This window comes from Mustelus asterias, unplaced genomic scaffold, assembly GCF_964213995.1.
Source record: "Mustelus asterias unplaced genomic scaffold, sMusAst1.hap1.1 HAP1_SCAFFOLD_930, whole genome shotgun sequence".
NCBI classification, from domain to species: domain Eukaryota; kingdom Metazoa; phylum Chordata; class Chondrichthyes; order Carcharhiniformes; family Triakidae; genus Mustelus; species Mustelus asterias.
This window is the reverse complement of record NW_027590876.1, coordinates 48,867-63,824: the sequence shown is the minus strand read 5'-3', so window position 1 is coordinate 63,824 and position 14,958 is coordinate 48,867. Positions and strand designations below refer to the sequence as shown.

General features: G+C 55.4%; 1 long non-coding RNA gene across 1 annotated transcript in view; it reads right to left on the bottom strand.

The window, feature by feature from the left end:
- Positions 1 to 14,114, bottom strand: part of LOC144487622 (uncharacterized) — a 52,695-nt gene extending 38,581 nt beyond the window's left edge. The window contains exons 1-2 of the long non-coding RNA XR_013496440.1: positions 14,014 to 14,114; positions 7,004 to 7,090 (exon numbers count right to left, since the gene is read on the bottom strand). This is a non-coding gene — a long non-coding RNA (uncharacterized LOC144487622). The remainder of the gene's footprint in view (positions 1 to 7,003; positions 7,091 to 14,013) is intronic.
- Positions 14,115 to 14,958: the final 844 nt, after the last annotated feature.

The following is a 14,958-nucleotide window of genomic DNA, read 5'->3' as shown; positions in this document are numbered from 1 at the left end:
TGGAGGGCTGGAGGAGGTTACAGAGATAGGGAGGGTTGGAGGGGCTGGTGGAGGTTACAGAGATAGGGAGGGTTGGAGGGCTGGAGGAGGTTACAGAGATAGGGAGGGTTGTAGGGGCTGGTGGAGGTTACAGAGATAGGGAGGGTTGGAGGGGCTGGAGGAGGTTACAGAGATAGGGAGGGTTGGAGGGGCTGGAGGAGGTTCCAGAGATAGGGAGAGTTGGAGGGGCTGGAAGAGATTACAGAAATAAGGAGGTTGTAGGGGCTGGAGGAGGTTACAGAGATAGGGAGGGTTGGAGGGGCTGGAGGAGGTTACAGAGATAGAGAAGATTGGAGGGGCTGGAGGAGATTACAGAAATAAGGAGGGCTGTAGGGGCTGGAGGAGGTTACAGAGATAGGGAGGGGTGTAGGGGCTGGAGGAGGTTACAGAGATAGGGAGGGGTGTAGGGGCTGGAGGAGGTGACAGAGATAGGGAGGGGTGTAGGGGCTGGAGGTGGTTACAGAGATAGGGAGGGGTGTCGGGGCTGGAGGAGGTTACAGAGACAGGGATGGTTGGGGATGTGCAGGAGATTGGCCATGCTAAATTGCCCCTTAGTGTCAGGGGATTAGTAGGGTAAACAAGTAGGGTTATGCGGATAGGGCCTGGGCGGGATTGTGGTCGGTACAAACTCAATGGGCTGAATGGCCTCCCTCTGCACTGTAGGGATTCTATGATTCCATGTCCGCTACGACTCTCACCAACTTTTACAGATGCACCATAGAAAGCATCCTTTCCGGATGTATCACAGCTTGGTATGGGCTCCTGCTCTGCCCAAGACTGCGAGGAACTACAAAGGGTGAATGTAGCCCAGTCCCATCACGCAAACCAGCCTCCCATCCATTGACTCTGTCTACACTTCCCGCTGCCTCGGGAAAAGCAGTCAGCATAATTAAGGACCCCACGCACCCCGGACATTCTCTCTTCCACCTTCTTCCGTCGGGAAAAAGATACAAAAGTCTGAGGTCACGCACCGACCGACTCAAGAACAGCTTCTTCCCTGCTGCTGTCAGACTTTTGAATGGACCTACCTCGCACTAGGTTGATCTTTCTCTCCACCCTAGCTGTGACTATAACATTACATTCTGCACTCTCTCCTTTCCTTCTCTATGAACGGTATGCTTTGTCTGTATAGTGCGCAAGAAACAATCCTTTTCACTGTATCTCAATACATGTGACAATAATAAATAAAGATTTATTGAGGAAGTGTTTTTTGTTCGGCATGAGAGAGACAAGGCCGGAAGGCAGAGTTTACATGATCCAGCTGAATGGGCAGCACTGGTTCAAGGGGCCGAATGGCCTCCTCCTGGTCCAATGTTCAGAGAGAGAGGGAGAGAATTGGTTTGGATGTGTGAGCATGTGTACTGCCCCTGATCAACAGCGCCAACGCAAACACAGACGGAGTGAGAATGTAGCAGGATTGTGTTGGAAGTCAGCAGACGGGAATGATTACAAGGCCAGTGACGAGGGCAGACGAAGTGTGAACCATTCACAGCTTCACTCTCAACCTCCGGGGGCTCCTGGCTGTGGGAGAACATTATTATCTCCAGATTTCACTTTCTCTGCTCGGTTCCCTCACACTGCTGCTATCTTATCCGCCACTGATGTTAAAGGTTGCTTCCCCCGGCCTCCTGAGTGCTTCCGTCACTGCTCCACATTACCAATCTGAGTGAATACAGGGGGGCTGCTCATATCGAGCAGAAGCCCAGGCATAGAGGAATGTGGGAGGGTCAGGGTGCTGAACACTGCCATTCCCCCAGTGCAGGACACTGCCGTTCCCCCAGGGCTGGACACTGCCGTTCCCCCAGTGCAGGACACTGCCGTTCCCCCAGTGCAGGACACTGCCGTTCCCCCAGTGCGGGACACTGCCGTTCCCCCAGTGCAGGACACTGCCGTTCCCCTAGTGCAGGACACTGCCGTTTCCCCAGTGCTGAACACTGCCACGCCCCCAGTGCTGAACACTGCCGTTTCCCCAGTGCTGAACACTGCCACGCCCCCAGGGCTGGACACTGCCGTTCCCCCAGTGCAGGACACTGCCATTCCCCCAGTGCAGGGCACTGCCAATCCCCCAGTGCAGGACACTGCCATTCCCCCAGTGCAGGACACTGCCAATCCCCCAGTGCAGGACACTGCCATTCCCCAGTGCACAGCACTGACGTTCCCCCAGTGCTCCACTGCCGTTCCCCCAGTGCAGGACACTGCCGTGCCCCAGTGCAGGACACTGCCATTACCCCAGTGCTGAACACTGCCACTCCCCCAGTGCAGGACACTGCCACTCCCCCAGTGCTCCACTGCCACGCCCCCAGTGCTCCACTGCCACGCCCCCAGTGCTGTGCACTGCCAATCCCCCAGTGCTGTGCACTGCCGTTCCCCCAGTGCTCCACTGCCACGCCCCAAGTGCAGGACACTGCCGTTCCCCCAGTGCAGGACACTGCCGTTCCCCCAGTGCAGGGCACTGCCGTTCCCCCAGTGCTCCACTGCCACGCCCCCAGTGCTCCACTGCCATTCCCCCAGTGCTCCACTGCCATTCCCCCAGTGCTCCACTGCCACGCCCCCAGTGCAGGGCACTGCCGTTCCCCAGTGCAGGACACTGCCATTCCACCAGTGCTCCACTGCCATGCCCCCAGTGCTCCACTGCCACGCCCCCAGTGCTGAACACTGCCACGCCCCCAGGGCAGGACACTGCCGTTCCCCCAGTGCAGGACACTGCTGTTCCCCCAGTGCAGGACACTGCCATTCCCCCAGTGCAGGGCACTGCCGTTCCCCCAGTGCAGGACACTGCCATTCTCCCAGTGCGGGACACTGCCATTCCCCCAGTGCAGGACACTGCCGTTCCCCCAGTGCAGGACACTGCCGTTCCCCCAGTGCAGGACACTGCTCTTCCCCAGTGCAGGACACTGCCGTTCCCCCAGTGCAGGACACTGCCATTCCCCCAGTGCAGGACACTGCTGTTCCCCAGTGCAGGACACTGCCGTTCCCCCAGTGCAGGAGATTGCCATTTCCCCCAGTGTTGCACTGCCGTTCCCCCAGTGCAGGACACTGCCATTCCCCCAGTGCAGGACACTGCCATTCCTCCAGTGCAGGGCACTGCCGTTCCCCCAGTGGTGCACTGCTGTTCCCCCAGTGCAGGACACTGCCATTCCCCCAGTGCTGGACACTGCCGTTTCCCCAGTGCAGGACACTGCCGTTCCCCAGTGCAGGGCACTGCCGTTCCCCCAGTGCAGGACACTGCCATTCCTCCAGTGCAGGGCACTGCCGTTCCCCCAGTGGTGCACTGCTGTTCCCCCAGTGCTGGACACTGCCGTTCCCCCAGTGCAGAACACTGCCATTTCCCCAGTGTTGCACTGCCGTTCCCCAGTGCAGGACACTGCCATTCCCCCAGTGCAAGACACTGCCGTTCCCCCAGTGCAGGACACTGCCGTCCCCCCAGTGCAGGACACTGCTGTCCCCCCAGTGTTGCACTGCCTTTCCCCCATTGCAGGACACTGCCATTCCCCCAGTGCAGGACACCGCCATTCTCCCAGTGCTCCACTGCCTTTCCCCCATTGCAGGACACTGCCATTCTCCCAGTGTTGCACTGCCGTTCCCCCAGTGCTGGACACTGCCGTTCCCCCAGTGCAGGACACTGCCGTCCCCCCAGTGCAGGACACTGCCGTTCCCCCAGTGCTGAACACTGCCATTCCCCCAGTGCAGGACACTGCCGTTCCCCCAGGGCTGGACACTGCTGTTCCCCCAGTGCTGGACACTGCCGTTTCCCCAGTGCTGAACACTGCCACGCCCCCAGGGCTGGACACTGCCGTTCCCCCAGTGCAGGACACTGCCATTCCCCCAGTGCAGGGCACTGCCGTTCCCCCAGTGCAGGGCACTGCCATTCCCCCAGTGCAGGACACTGCCAATCCCCCAGTGCAGGACACTGCCATTCCCCAGTGCACAGCACTGCCATTCCCCCAGTGCAGGGCACTGCCATTCCCCCAGTGCAGGACACTGCCATTCCCCCAGTGCTCTACACTGCGGTTCCCCGAGTCACAGAATCCCATAGAATCCCTACAGTGCAGGAGGAGGCCATTCGGCCTATCGAGTCTGCACCGACTACAATCCCATCCAGGTCCCATCCCCGTAACCCCGCATATTTACCCTGCTAATCCTCTTCACACCGGGGTCAATTTATCACGGCCAATCCACCTAACCCGCACATCTTTGGCCTACTGCTGGACGCTGCATTTCCGCCAGCGGTTCTCTGCCATTCCCCCCCAGTGCTCACGGACTTTAGGCGGCTGAAGGCACGGCTGCCATTGGTGGCACAAAGCCGGAAAGCGCACGAGGACCGGAATCTTGGGAATGGAGGCTTTGCCAGCGATGGCGGGTTGGGGTAAGGGCTGTAGCGGCCTCGGATGTGACCGAGGTAGAGAGGGTCGCGACTGAAGATTTATTGTCTGTGTGGGACACGCGATGGGCAGCACGGAAGGTAGTCCAGGGCTGGTTCTGCAGCACAATGATTCCCAAACTCTCTTTCCCCATTTCCTGACTCCGGCTTTGTGTCATCCTGGTGTGTGGGGAGGGGGGGGGGGGTAGATTTGTTGAGCGAAGCGGTTTAGGGTGCAGTTCTTGACCGGGGGGGGCTGGGACGGAAGGAAACAGGAGTTTTGAACATGGGGATTGTTGATGAGAGGGCAGCATTTCTCCAAGCTGGACACCTGACTCGTCACCGGCTGTTTTTTTTAATGCAGCGATCGAGGCTCAGAGCGCAGTCCAATGCGCCACACCCACCCAGTAAAAGATTTCTAGGTGTCCAGGTCACCAACAACCTGTCCTGGTCCCCCCCACGCCGACACTATAGTTACGAAAGCCCCACCAACGCCTCTACTTTCTCAGGAGGCTAAGGAAATTTGGCATGTCAGCTACGACTCTCACCAACTTTTACAGATGCACCATAGAAAGCATTCTTTCCGGATGTATCACAGCTTGGTATGGGGCTCCTGCTCTGCCCAAGACCGCAAGGAACTACAAAGGGGTCGTGAATAAAGCCCAATCCATCATGCAAACCAGCCTCCCATCCATTGACTCTGTCTACACTTCCCGCTGCCTCGGGGAAAAGCAGCCGGCATAATCAAGGACCCCACGCACCCCGGACATTCTCTCTTCCACCTTCTTCCGTCGGGAAAAAGATACCAAAGTCTGAGGTCACGTACCGACCGACTCAAGAACAGCTTCTTCCCTGCTGCTGTCAGACTTTTGAATGGACCTACCTCGCATTAAGTTGACCTTTCTCTGCACCCTAGCTGTGACTGTAACACTACATTCTGCACCCTCTCCTTTCCATCTCTATGAACGGTATGCTTTGTCTGTATAGCGCGCAAGAAACAATACTTTTCACTGTATCCCAATACATGTGACAATAATAAATCAAATCAAATATTAAGCTGATCTTTCTCTGCACCCTAGCTGTGACTGTAACACTACATTCTGCACCCTCTCCTTTCCTTCTCTATGAACGGTATGCTTTGTCTGTATAGCGCGCAAGAACCAATACTTTTCACCATATACTAATACATGTGACAGTAATAAATCAAATCATTGCCGAGGCGTGAGGCAGCCCCTTCAAAACAGGACACTGGATGACTGCTTCATGATACTGGAGGCTTTTGCAAGCTGCTACGAAGCTTGGTTGCTTCAAAATCTCCGGCTGGGAGCATTCCAGGAAAACATAATATCGCAATGGGAGTGTCTGAAACCCATACCAAACCCGTGTGGGCAATAAAAAAGGTGCCACAGATATTAACATTCCCCGAACGCTGTAATCAGTGGCGGGTTGAAGCACACCAATAAACCAGTCCTTTATCTCCGCTTAAACCTTAATTATAGGCTCGGTAATAAAAGTTTAAAGCTGCCAGCAGTCAGTGGAGAGCTCACACGCCAGCTGCCTCACGTACACAGTCACAAAGATGCTCAGTCACTGCAGGGATTCCCCCCCCCCCTCCCCAGCTCACGCCGTTCATAGTGCGTCCTCGCTGCTGGGAGATTCTCACACTAACTTCACCGCAGTGTTAATGTCAGCCTACTTGTGACGATAATAAAATAGACTTTAAACTAGACTGTGAGAAGGACGGGAGGGCTTTGGAGAGGGTGTGAAAAGATTTACGGGACACAGGGATCGGGGCTGAGGTGTGTGTTGGGGGGGGGGGGGTGGTGGTGGGGGGGGGGGCGTGGGTCTTCTGTAACTGGAGATCAAGTTTACTTATTACGGGGGCCCAAAGATGTGCAGGTTAGGTGGATTGGCCGTGCTAAATTGCCCCTTAGTGTCCAAAGATGTGCAGGTTAGGTGGATTGGCCGTGCTAAATTGCCCCTTAGTGTCCAAAGATGTGCGGGTTAGGTGGATTGGCCATGCTAAATTGTCCCTCAGTGTCCAAAGATGTGCAGGTTAGGTGGATTGGCCATGCTAAATTGTCCCTTAGTATCTCGGGATACATAGGTTAGAGGGATTAGCGGGCGAAATATGTGGGGTTACGGGGATAGGGCCTGAGTAGGATTGTGGTCGGTGCAGACTCGATGGGCTGAATGGCCTCCTTCTGCACTGTGGGGATTCTATGATTAGTGTCACAAGTAGGCTTACATTAACACTGCAATGAAGTTAGTGTGAAAATCCCCTCGTCGCTGCACTCTGGCGCCTATTCGGATACACTGAGGGAGAATCTAGCATGGCCAATCCACCTGCATGCTGGAGGAAGATTCAGGAGAGAATTGGATCTTCGTCTGAGGAGAGAGTGAAGTGTGCAAAGGCTACAGAGGGGGAGAAATGAGAGGGCCTCGCTATATTGCTCTTGCCACGAGCCAGCACTGGTTGGATGGGCCAAACGGCCTCCTCTGGTGCTGGGACGGTTCTGAGAGTCTCAACCCTGCCCCCGTGAGCCTCGGCCATGGCCTCCCTGGGCCCAGCCCGCTCTGCGCTCCGCCGCGCCGGGAGGTTACCTGGCTCGTTCCTTGGATTCGTTGTAGATCTTGGTTATGGCCTGGTCCTTACTGTCCATGAAGTCTTTGTGAACTTCTTCCAGTTTCCTGCAAGACAATAAGCTGCGATTAACAAAGGCCGGAACATTCTGGTTCGCAACCTCAACTTTCACCGAATTCGATCGGGGGACATGATTCCGAGATTAGAACGAGAGCGTCAGTCCTGAACACCACGGAACGAGTGGACTGAGATCTCCTTCAAGAAAGGTAATCTGCTGCCCTTGTCTGGCCTAATTCTGCTCCTATATCCTCCGGTCTCAGTGGCAATGATCACACATCAATTACAATGACAGCAACCAGGATGAAGTGGAAATGGTTGAGAGCTTCAAGTTTCTACGTGTCCAGACCACCAACGCCTCTACTTTCTCAGGGGGCTAAGGAAATTTGGCATGTCTGCTCCGACTCTCACCAATACACGTGACTTCAGAGCCACAGCAATGTGGTTGACTCTCAACTGCCCTCTGTAATGGCCCAACAAACCACTCAGTTCAACGGCAACCAGGGATTTGGGCAATAAATGCTGGCCCAGCCAGTCTCGCCCACACCCCATGAATGAATAAAACAATCTTTACCGACGCACCGTAGAGAGCATCCTTTCCGGATGTATCACAGCTTGGTATGGGCTCCTGCTTTGACCAAGACCGCAAGAAACAACAAAAGGATTGTGAATGTAGCCCAGTCCCATCACGCAAACCAGCCTCCCATCCATTGACTCCGTCTACACTTCCCGCTGCCATGGGAAAAGTAGTCATGGTGTGGAGATGCCGGCATTGGACTGGGGTAAACACAGTAAGAAGACTCGGGAAAAGTAGCCAGCATAATTAAGGACACCACGCACCGTGGACATTCTCTCTTCCACCTTCTTCCTTTGGGAAAAAGATACAGAAGTCTGGGGACCAGACGGGGACTGCAGTGGGTTCAAGATGGCGACTCACCCACCACCTTCTCGTGGGACAATATCTTACGGATATTACGGACATCTTACGGCTGGGCAATAAATGCTGGACCAGGCCAGCGATGCCCATATCCTGTTAATAAATAATAAACTTTTGACCCTGCTCCCATTCTCATCCCAACTCGTACTGAGTCCTGTCCAACCGTGACTCCCCCGCGCTAGCCTACATGGGCTCCTGGATAAACACCATTTCGATTTTATACATTCTCAACCCCATTTTCAAATCCCTCCTTGTCCCGTCTCTCTCTCTCTGTAATCTCTTCCAGCCCTGCAATCCTCTGAGATCTCTGCACTCCTCCAACCCTGCTGTTTCAGAAACATAGAATCTCTACGGTGCAGGAGGAGGCCATTTGGCCCATTGAGTCTGCACCGGCTCTCTGACAGAGCATATTACACAGCCCCTAACCCCGTAAACCCACGTATTTACCCCGCTAATAATCCGCCTAACCCGCACATCTTTGGACACTAAGGGACAATTTAGCATGGCCAATCCACGTAACCCCCACATCTTTGGACACTAAGGGGCAATTTAGCATGGCCAATCCACCAAACCTGCACATCTTTGGACACTAAGGGGCAATTTAGCATGGCCAATCTGCTTAACCCGCACATCTTTGGACACTAAGGGACAATTTAGCATGGCCAATCCACCAAACCTGCACATCTTTGGACACTAAGGGGCAATTTAGCATGGCCAATCCACCAAACCTGCACATCTTTGGACACTAAGGGGCAATTTAGCACGGCCAATCTGCTTAACCTGCACATCTTTGGACGCTAAGGGACAATTTAGCATGGCCAATCCGCCTAACCTACACAGCTTTGGACACTAAGGAGCAATTTAGCATGGCCAATCCACGTAACCCCCACATCTTTGGACACTAAGGGGCAATTTAGCATGGCCAATCCACCAAACCTGCACATCTTTGGACACTAAGGGGCAATTTAGCATGGCCAATCTGCTTAACCCGCACATCTTTGGACACTAAGGGGCAATTTAGCATGGCCAATCCACCAAACCTGCACATCTTTGGACACTAAGGGGCAATTTAGCATGGCCAATCTGCTTAACCCGCACATCTTTGGACGCTAAGGGACAATTTAGCATGGCCAATCCGCCTAACCTGCACATCTTTGGACACTAAGGGGCAATTTAGCATGGCCAATCTGCCTAACCTGCACATCTTTGGACACTAAGGGGCAATTTAGCATGGCCAATCCACCTAACCTGCACAATTTGGACACTAAGGGGCAATTTAGCATGGCCAATCCACCTAACCTGCACAATTTGGACACTAAGGGGCAATTTAGCATGGCCAATCCACCTAACCTGCACATCTTTGGACACTAAGGGGCAATTTAGCATGGCCAATCCACCTAACCTGCACATCTTTGGACACTAAGGGGCAATTTAGCATGGCCAATCCACCCAACCTGCACATCTTTGGACACTAAGGGACAATTTAGCATGGCCAATCCACCTAACCTACACATCTTTGGACACTAAGGGGCAATTTATCATGGCCAATCCACCCAACCTGCACATCTTTGGACACTAAGGGGCAATTTAGCATGGCCAATCCACCTAACCCGCACATCTTTGGACACTAAGGGACAATTTAGCATGGCCAATCCGTCTAACCTGCACATCTTTGGACACTAAGGGGCAATTTAGCATGGCCAACCCGCCTAACCTGCACATCTTTGGACACTAAGGGGCAATTTAGCATGGCCAATCCACCTAACCTACACATCTTTGGACACTAAGGGGCAATTTAGCATGGCCAATCCACCTAACCTACACATCTTTGGACACTAAGGGGCAATTTAGCATGGCCAATCCACCTAACCTGCACAATTTGGACACTAAGGGGCAATTTAGCATGGCCAATCCACCTAACCTGCACATCTTTGGACACTAAGGGGCAATTTAGCATGGCCAATCCACCTAACCCGCACATCTTTGGACACTAAGGGACAATTTAGCATGGCCAATCCACCTAACCTGCACAATTTGGACACTAAGGGGCAATTTAGCATGGCCAATCCACCTAACCTGCACATCTTTGGACACTAAGGGACAATTTAGCATGGCCAATCCACCTAACCCGCACATCTTTGGACACTAAGGGACAATTTAGCATGGCCAATCCGCCTAACCTGCACATCTTTGGACACTAAGGGGCAATTTAGCATGGCCAACCCGCCTAACCTGCACATCTTTGGACACTAAGGGGCAATTTAGCATGGCCAATCCGCCTAACCTGCACATCTTTGGACACTAAGGGGCAATTTAGCATGGCCAACCCGCCTAACCTGCACATCTTTGGACACTAAGGGGCAATTTAGCATGGCCAATCCACCTAATCTACACATCTTTGGACACTAAGGGGCAATTTAGCATGGCCAATCCACCTAACCTGCACAATTTGGACACTAAGGGGCAATTTAGCATGGCCAATCCACCTAACCTACACATCTTTGGACACTAAGGGGCAATTTAGCATGGCCAATCCACCTAACCTGCACATCTTTGGACACTAAGGGACAATTTAGCATGGTCAATCCACCTAACCTACACATCTTTGGACACTAAGGGGCAATTTAGCATGGCCAATCCACCTAACCTGCACAATTTGGACTTCCTGTTCAGATCATTTAACTGTGATTATATTGCGTTTTGAAACAGTACGGAGTATTCGTATTTTCGAAGTTTTAGCTGCAACGAACGGCCTCTGAATCGTTTTTGACTGAGGAAGATGGGTTTTATATACCACAGCCTGCAGAACCTGGCTGGCCTCTGCGCTAACATATGTAGTCTATCAGTGACTATTCGAACTCCCACAAAGACTAAAAATGTAATTAATACTTGCTTACATTAGGACTGTATATTATATACATATTTAGACGCAGTAATCTCCAGAGTTTAGCTCTGTCCTCCGAATGTTGGCCCAGATCTCGGAATATTTCTTACTGCAGTCCCAACCGCCCCACTGCCAAACAGCTGAGAGTACAGTCAGACAGGCAGCCTGCACTCACGGCGAGTCACCACTTCGCTTTCCAAGAACTTGATTATTTTTATTCATGGGATGTGGGCTTTTAGTTCCACATTTTTGTGTCGTCTTGAATTCCAGTCTCCCCATCTGTCGTGGCGGGATTCGAACCCAGGGCCCCCGAAACTTGACCCCGGGTCTCTGGAGTGCTCGTCCTCCAGTTTAGGAAGCTGCGTTGTCAAAGACTATTTCACAGTAAGCCGCGTGAGGGGATAGCAGGGCAGAGACCGCAAGCGCGATCAAAGGCTGTTGGTTTTCTTAAGGAAGGTCTCAAAGGAGGGGGGAGAGAGAGAGAGAGACAGACGTTTATGGAGGGAATTCCTGAGCATAGGACCCCAGGCAGCTGAGGGTGCAGCACCCTGTCCCCCTCGCAGCTGTGGGTGCAGCACCCTGTCCCCCTCGCAGTTGTGGGTGCAGCACCCTGTCCCCCTCGCAGTTGTGGGTGCAGCACCCTGTCCCCCTCGCAGTTGTGGGTGCAGCACCCTGTCCCCCTCGCAGTTGTGGGTGCAGCACCCTGTCCCCCTCGCAGTTGTGGGTGCAGCACCCTGTCCCCCTCGCAGTTGTGGGTGCAGCACCCTGTCCTCCTCGCAGTTGTGGGTGCAGCACCCTGTCCCCCTCGCAGTTGTGGGTGCAGCACCCTGTCCCCCTCGCAGTTGTGGGTGCAGCACCCTGTCCCCCTCGCAGTTGTGGGTGCAGCACCCTGTCCCCCTCGCAGTTGTGGGTGCAGCACCCTGTCCCCCTCGCAGTTGTGGGTGCAGCACCCTGTCCCCCTCGCAGTTGTGGGTGCAGCACCCTGTCCCCCTCGCAGTTGTGGGTGCAGCACCCTGTCCCCCTCGCAGTTGTGGGTGCAGCACCCTGTCCCCCTCGCAGTTGTGGGTGCAGCACCCTGTCCCCCTCGCAGTTATGGGTGCAGCACCCTGTCCCCCTCGCAGTTGTGGGTGCAGCACCCTGTCCCCCTCGCAGCTGTGGGTGCAGCGGTTGAGGACTCTGGGTCTGTACCCGATGGAGTTTAGAAGGATGGGGGGGGGATCTTATTGAAACTTACAGAATACTGCGAGGCCTGGATAGAGTGGAAGTGGAGAGGATGTTTCCACTAGTAGGAAAAACTAGAACCAGAGGGCACAGCCTCAGGCTAAAGGGACGATCCTTGAAAACAGAGATGAGGAGGAATTTCTTCAGCCAGAGAGTGGTGAATCTGTGGAACTCTTCGCCGCAGAAGGCTGTGGAGGCCGGCTCATTGAGTGTCTTTAAGACAGAGTTAGATAGGTTCTTGATTAATAAGGGGACCGGGGGTTATGGGGAAAAGGCAGGAGAATGGGGATGAGAAACATATCAGCCATGATTGAATGGCGGAGCAGACTCGATGGACCGAGTGGCCTCATTCTGCTCCTATGTCCCTCAGCACTGACCCTCCCACAATGTGACCCTCCCACAATGTGGCGCTCCCACAGTGCAACGCTCCCTCAGCACTAACACTCCGACAGTGCGGCGTCCCCTCAGCACTGACCCTCCCACAATGCGGAGCTCTCAGCACTGACCCTCCCACAGTGCGGCACTCCCTCAGCACTGACCCTCCCACAGTGCGGCACTCCCTCAGCACTGACCCTCCCACAGTGCGGCACTCCCTCAGCACTGACTCTCCCACAGTGCGGCACTCCCTCAGCACTGACTCTCCCACAGTGCGGCACTCCCTCAGCACTGACTCTCCCACAGTGCGGCGCTCCCTCAGCACTGACTCTCCCACAGTGCGGCACTCCCTCAGCACTGACTCTCCCACAGTGCGGCACTCCCTCAGCACTGACTCTCCCACAGTGCGGCGCTCCCTCAGCACTAACACTCCGACAGTGCGGCGCTCCCTCAGCACTGACTCTCCGACAATGCTGCGTTCTCTCAGCACTGACCCTGTAACACTGCGGCACTCCCTCAGCACTGACCCTGACAGTGCGGCGCTCCCTCAGCACTGACCCTGACAGTGCGCCACTCCCTCAGCACTAACACTCCGACAGTGCGGCACTCCCTCAGCACTGACCCTGACAGTGCGCCACTCTCTCAGCACTGACCCTGTAACACTGCGGCACTCCCTCAGCACTGACCCTGACAGTGCGGCGCTCCCTCAGCACTGACCCTGACAGTGCGCCACTCCCTCAGCACTAACACTCCGACAGTGCGGCACTCCCTCAGCACTGACCCTGACAGTGCGCCACTCTCTCAGCACTGACCCTGTAACACTGCGGCACTCCCTCAGCACTGACCCTGACAGTGCGGCGCTCCCTCAGCACTGACCCTATGACAGTGCGGCGCTCCCTCAGCACTGACCCTGACAGTGCGGCACTCCCTCAGCACTGACCCTGACAGTGCGGCGCTCCCTCAGCACTGACCCTATGACAGTGCGGCGCTCCCTCAGCACTGACCCTCCCACAGTGCGGCACCCCCTCAGCACTGACCCTGACAGTGCGCCACTCCCTCAGCACTGACCCTATGACAGTGCGGCGCTCCCTCAGCACTGACCCTATGACAGTGCGGCGCTCCCTCAGCACTGACCCTCCCACAGTGCGGCACTCCCTCAGCACTGAGCCTTCGACAGTGCGGCGCTCCCTCAGCACTGACCCTATGACAGTGCGGCGCTCCCTCAGCACTGATCCTCCCACAGTGCGGCGCTCCCTCAGCACTGACCCTCCCACAGTGCGGCGCTCCCTCAGCACTGACCCTCTGACAGCGTGGCACACCCGGATTATGGTCTTATCTCTGGACTCAGGGGCGACCGTGGAGGAACGTGCTGGCTGGAGGCAGCGCTGGCATGAAGACATTCCAGAAGATGTTAAACGAGCTGTTTCCCTTGCTGGAAAGCTTTGAACAATCTGAGGTACAATTCATTCCGAGCACAAAGCTGTTCCGAGAGGGGATTAAAAGAGAATCATTTTTCACAAACACACAGGAACAGCAGGCTGAACGCTGACATTTACCTGTTCAGGCCAAGATTTCACTCTTTGAAGCAAAAGTGTTGACGAAGCAGTGTGCTTTGTCAGGCTATGAAAACAAACACGGTGATTAATCTGCCCCAATCCCCAGTGACTAGAACCCTCACTCCCTCCCATCGAGTCAGGAGTTCACGGGTTCGAGTCCCACGACTGGAGTCCTCAGCACAAATGTCCAGATGGACATTCCAAGTGTCTGTGCTGAGGGAGCACCGCATTGTGTGAGGGTCAGTGCTGAGGGAGTGCCGCACTGTAGGAGGGTCAGTGCTGAGGGAGCGCCGCACTGTGGGAGGGTCAGTGCTGAGGGAGCGCCCGCACTGTGGGAGGGTCAGTGCTGAGGGAGCGCCCGCACTGTGGGAGGGTCAGTGCTGAGGGAGCGCCCGCACTGTGGGAGGGTCAGTGCTGAGGGAGCGCCCGCACTGTGGGAGGGTCAGTGCTGAGGGAGCACCGCATTGTGTGAGGGTCAGTGCTGAGGGAGTGCCGCACTGTAGGAGGGTCAGTGCTGAGGGAGCGCCGCACTGTGGGAGGGTCAGTGCTGAGGGAGCGCCCGCACTGTGGGAGGGTCAGTGCTGAGGGAGCACCGCACTGTGTGAGGGTCAGTGCTGAGGGAGTGCCGCACTGTAGGAGGGTCAGTGCTGAGGGAGCGCCGCACTGTGGGAGGGTCAGTGCTGAGGGAGCGCCCGCACTGTGGGAGGGTCAGTGCTGAGGGAGTGCCGCACTGTGGGAGGGTCAGTGCTGAGGGAGCGCTGCACTGTGGGAGGGTCAGTGCTGAGGGAGTGCCGCACTGTCAGAGGGTCAGTGCTGAGGGAGCGCCGCACTGTCGGAGGGTCAGTGCTGAGGGAGCACCCGCACTGTGGGAGGGTCAGTGCTGAGGGAGCGCCCGCACTGTGGGAGGGTCAGTGTTGAGGGAGCGCCGCACTGTGGGAGGATCAG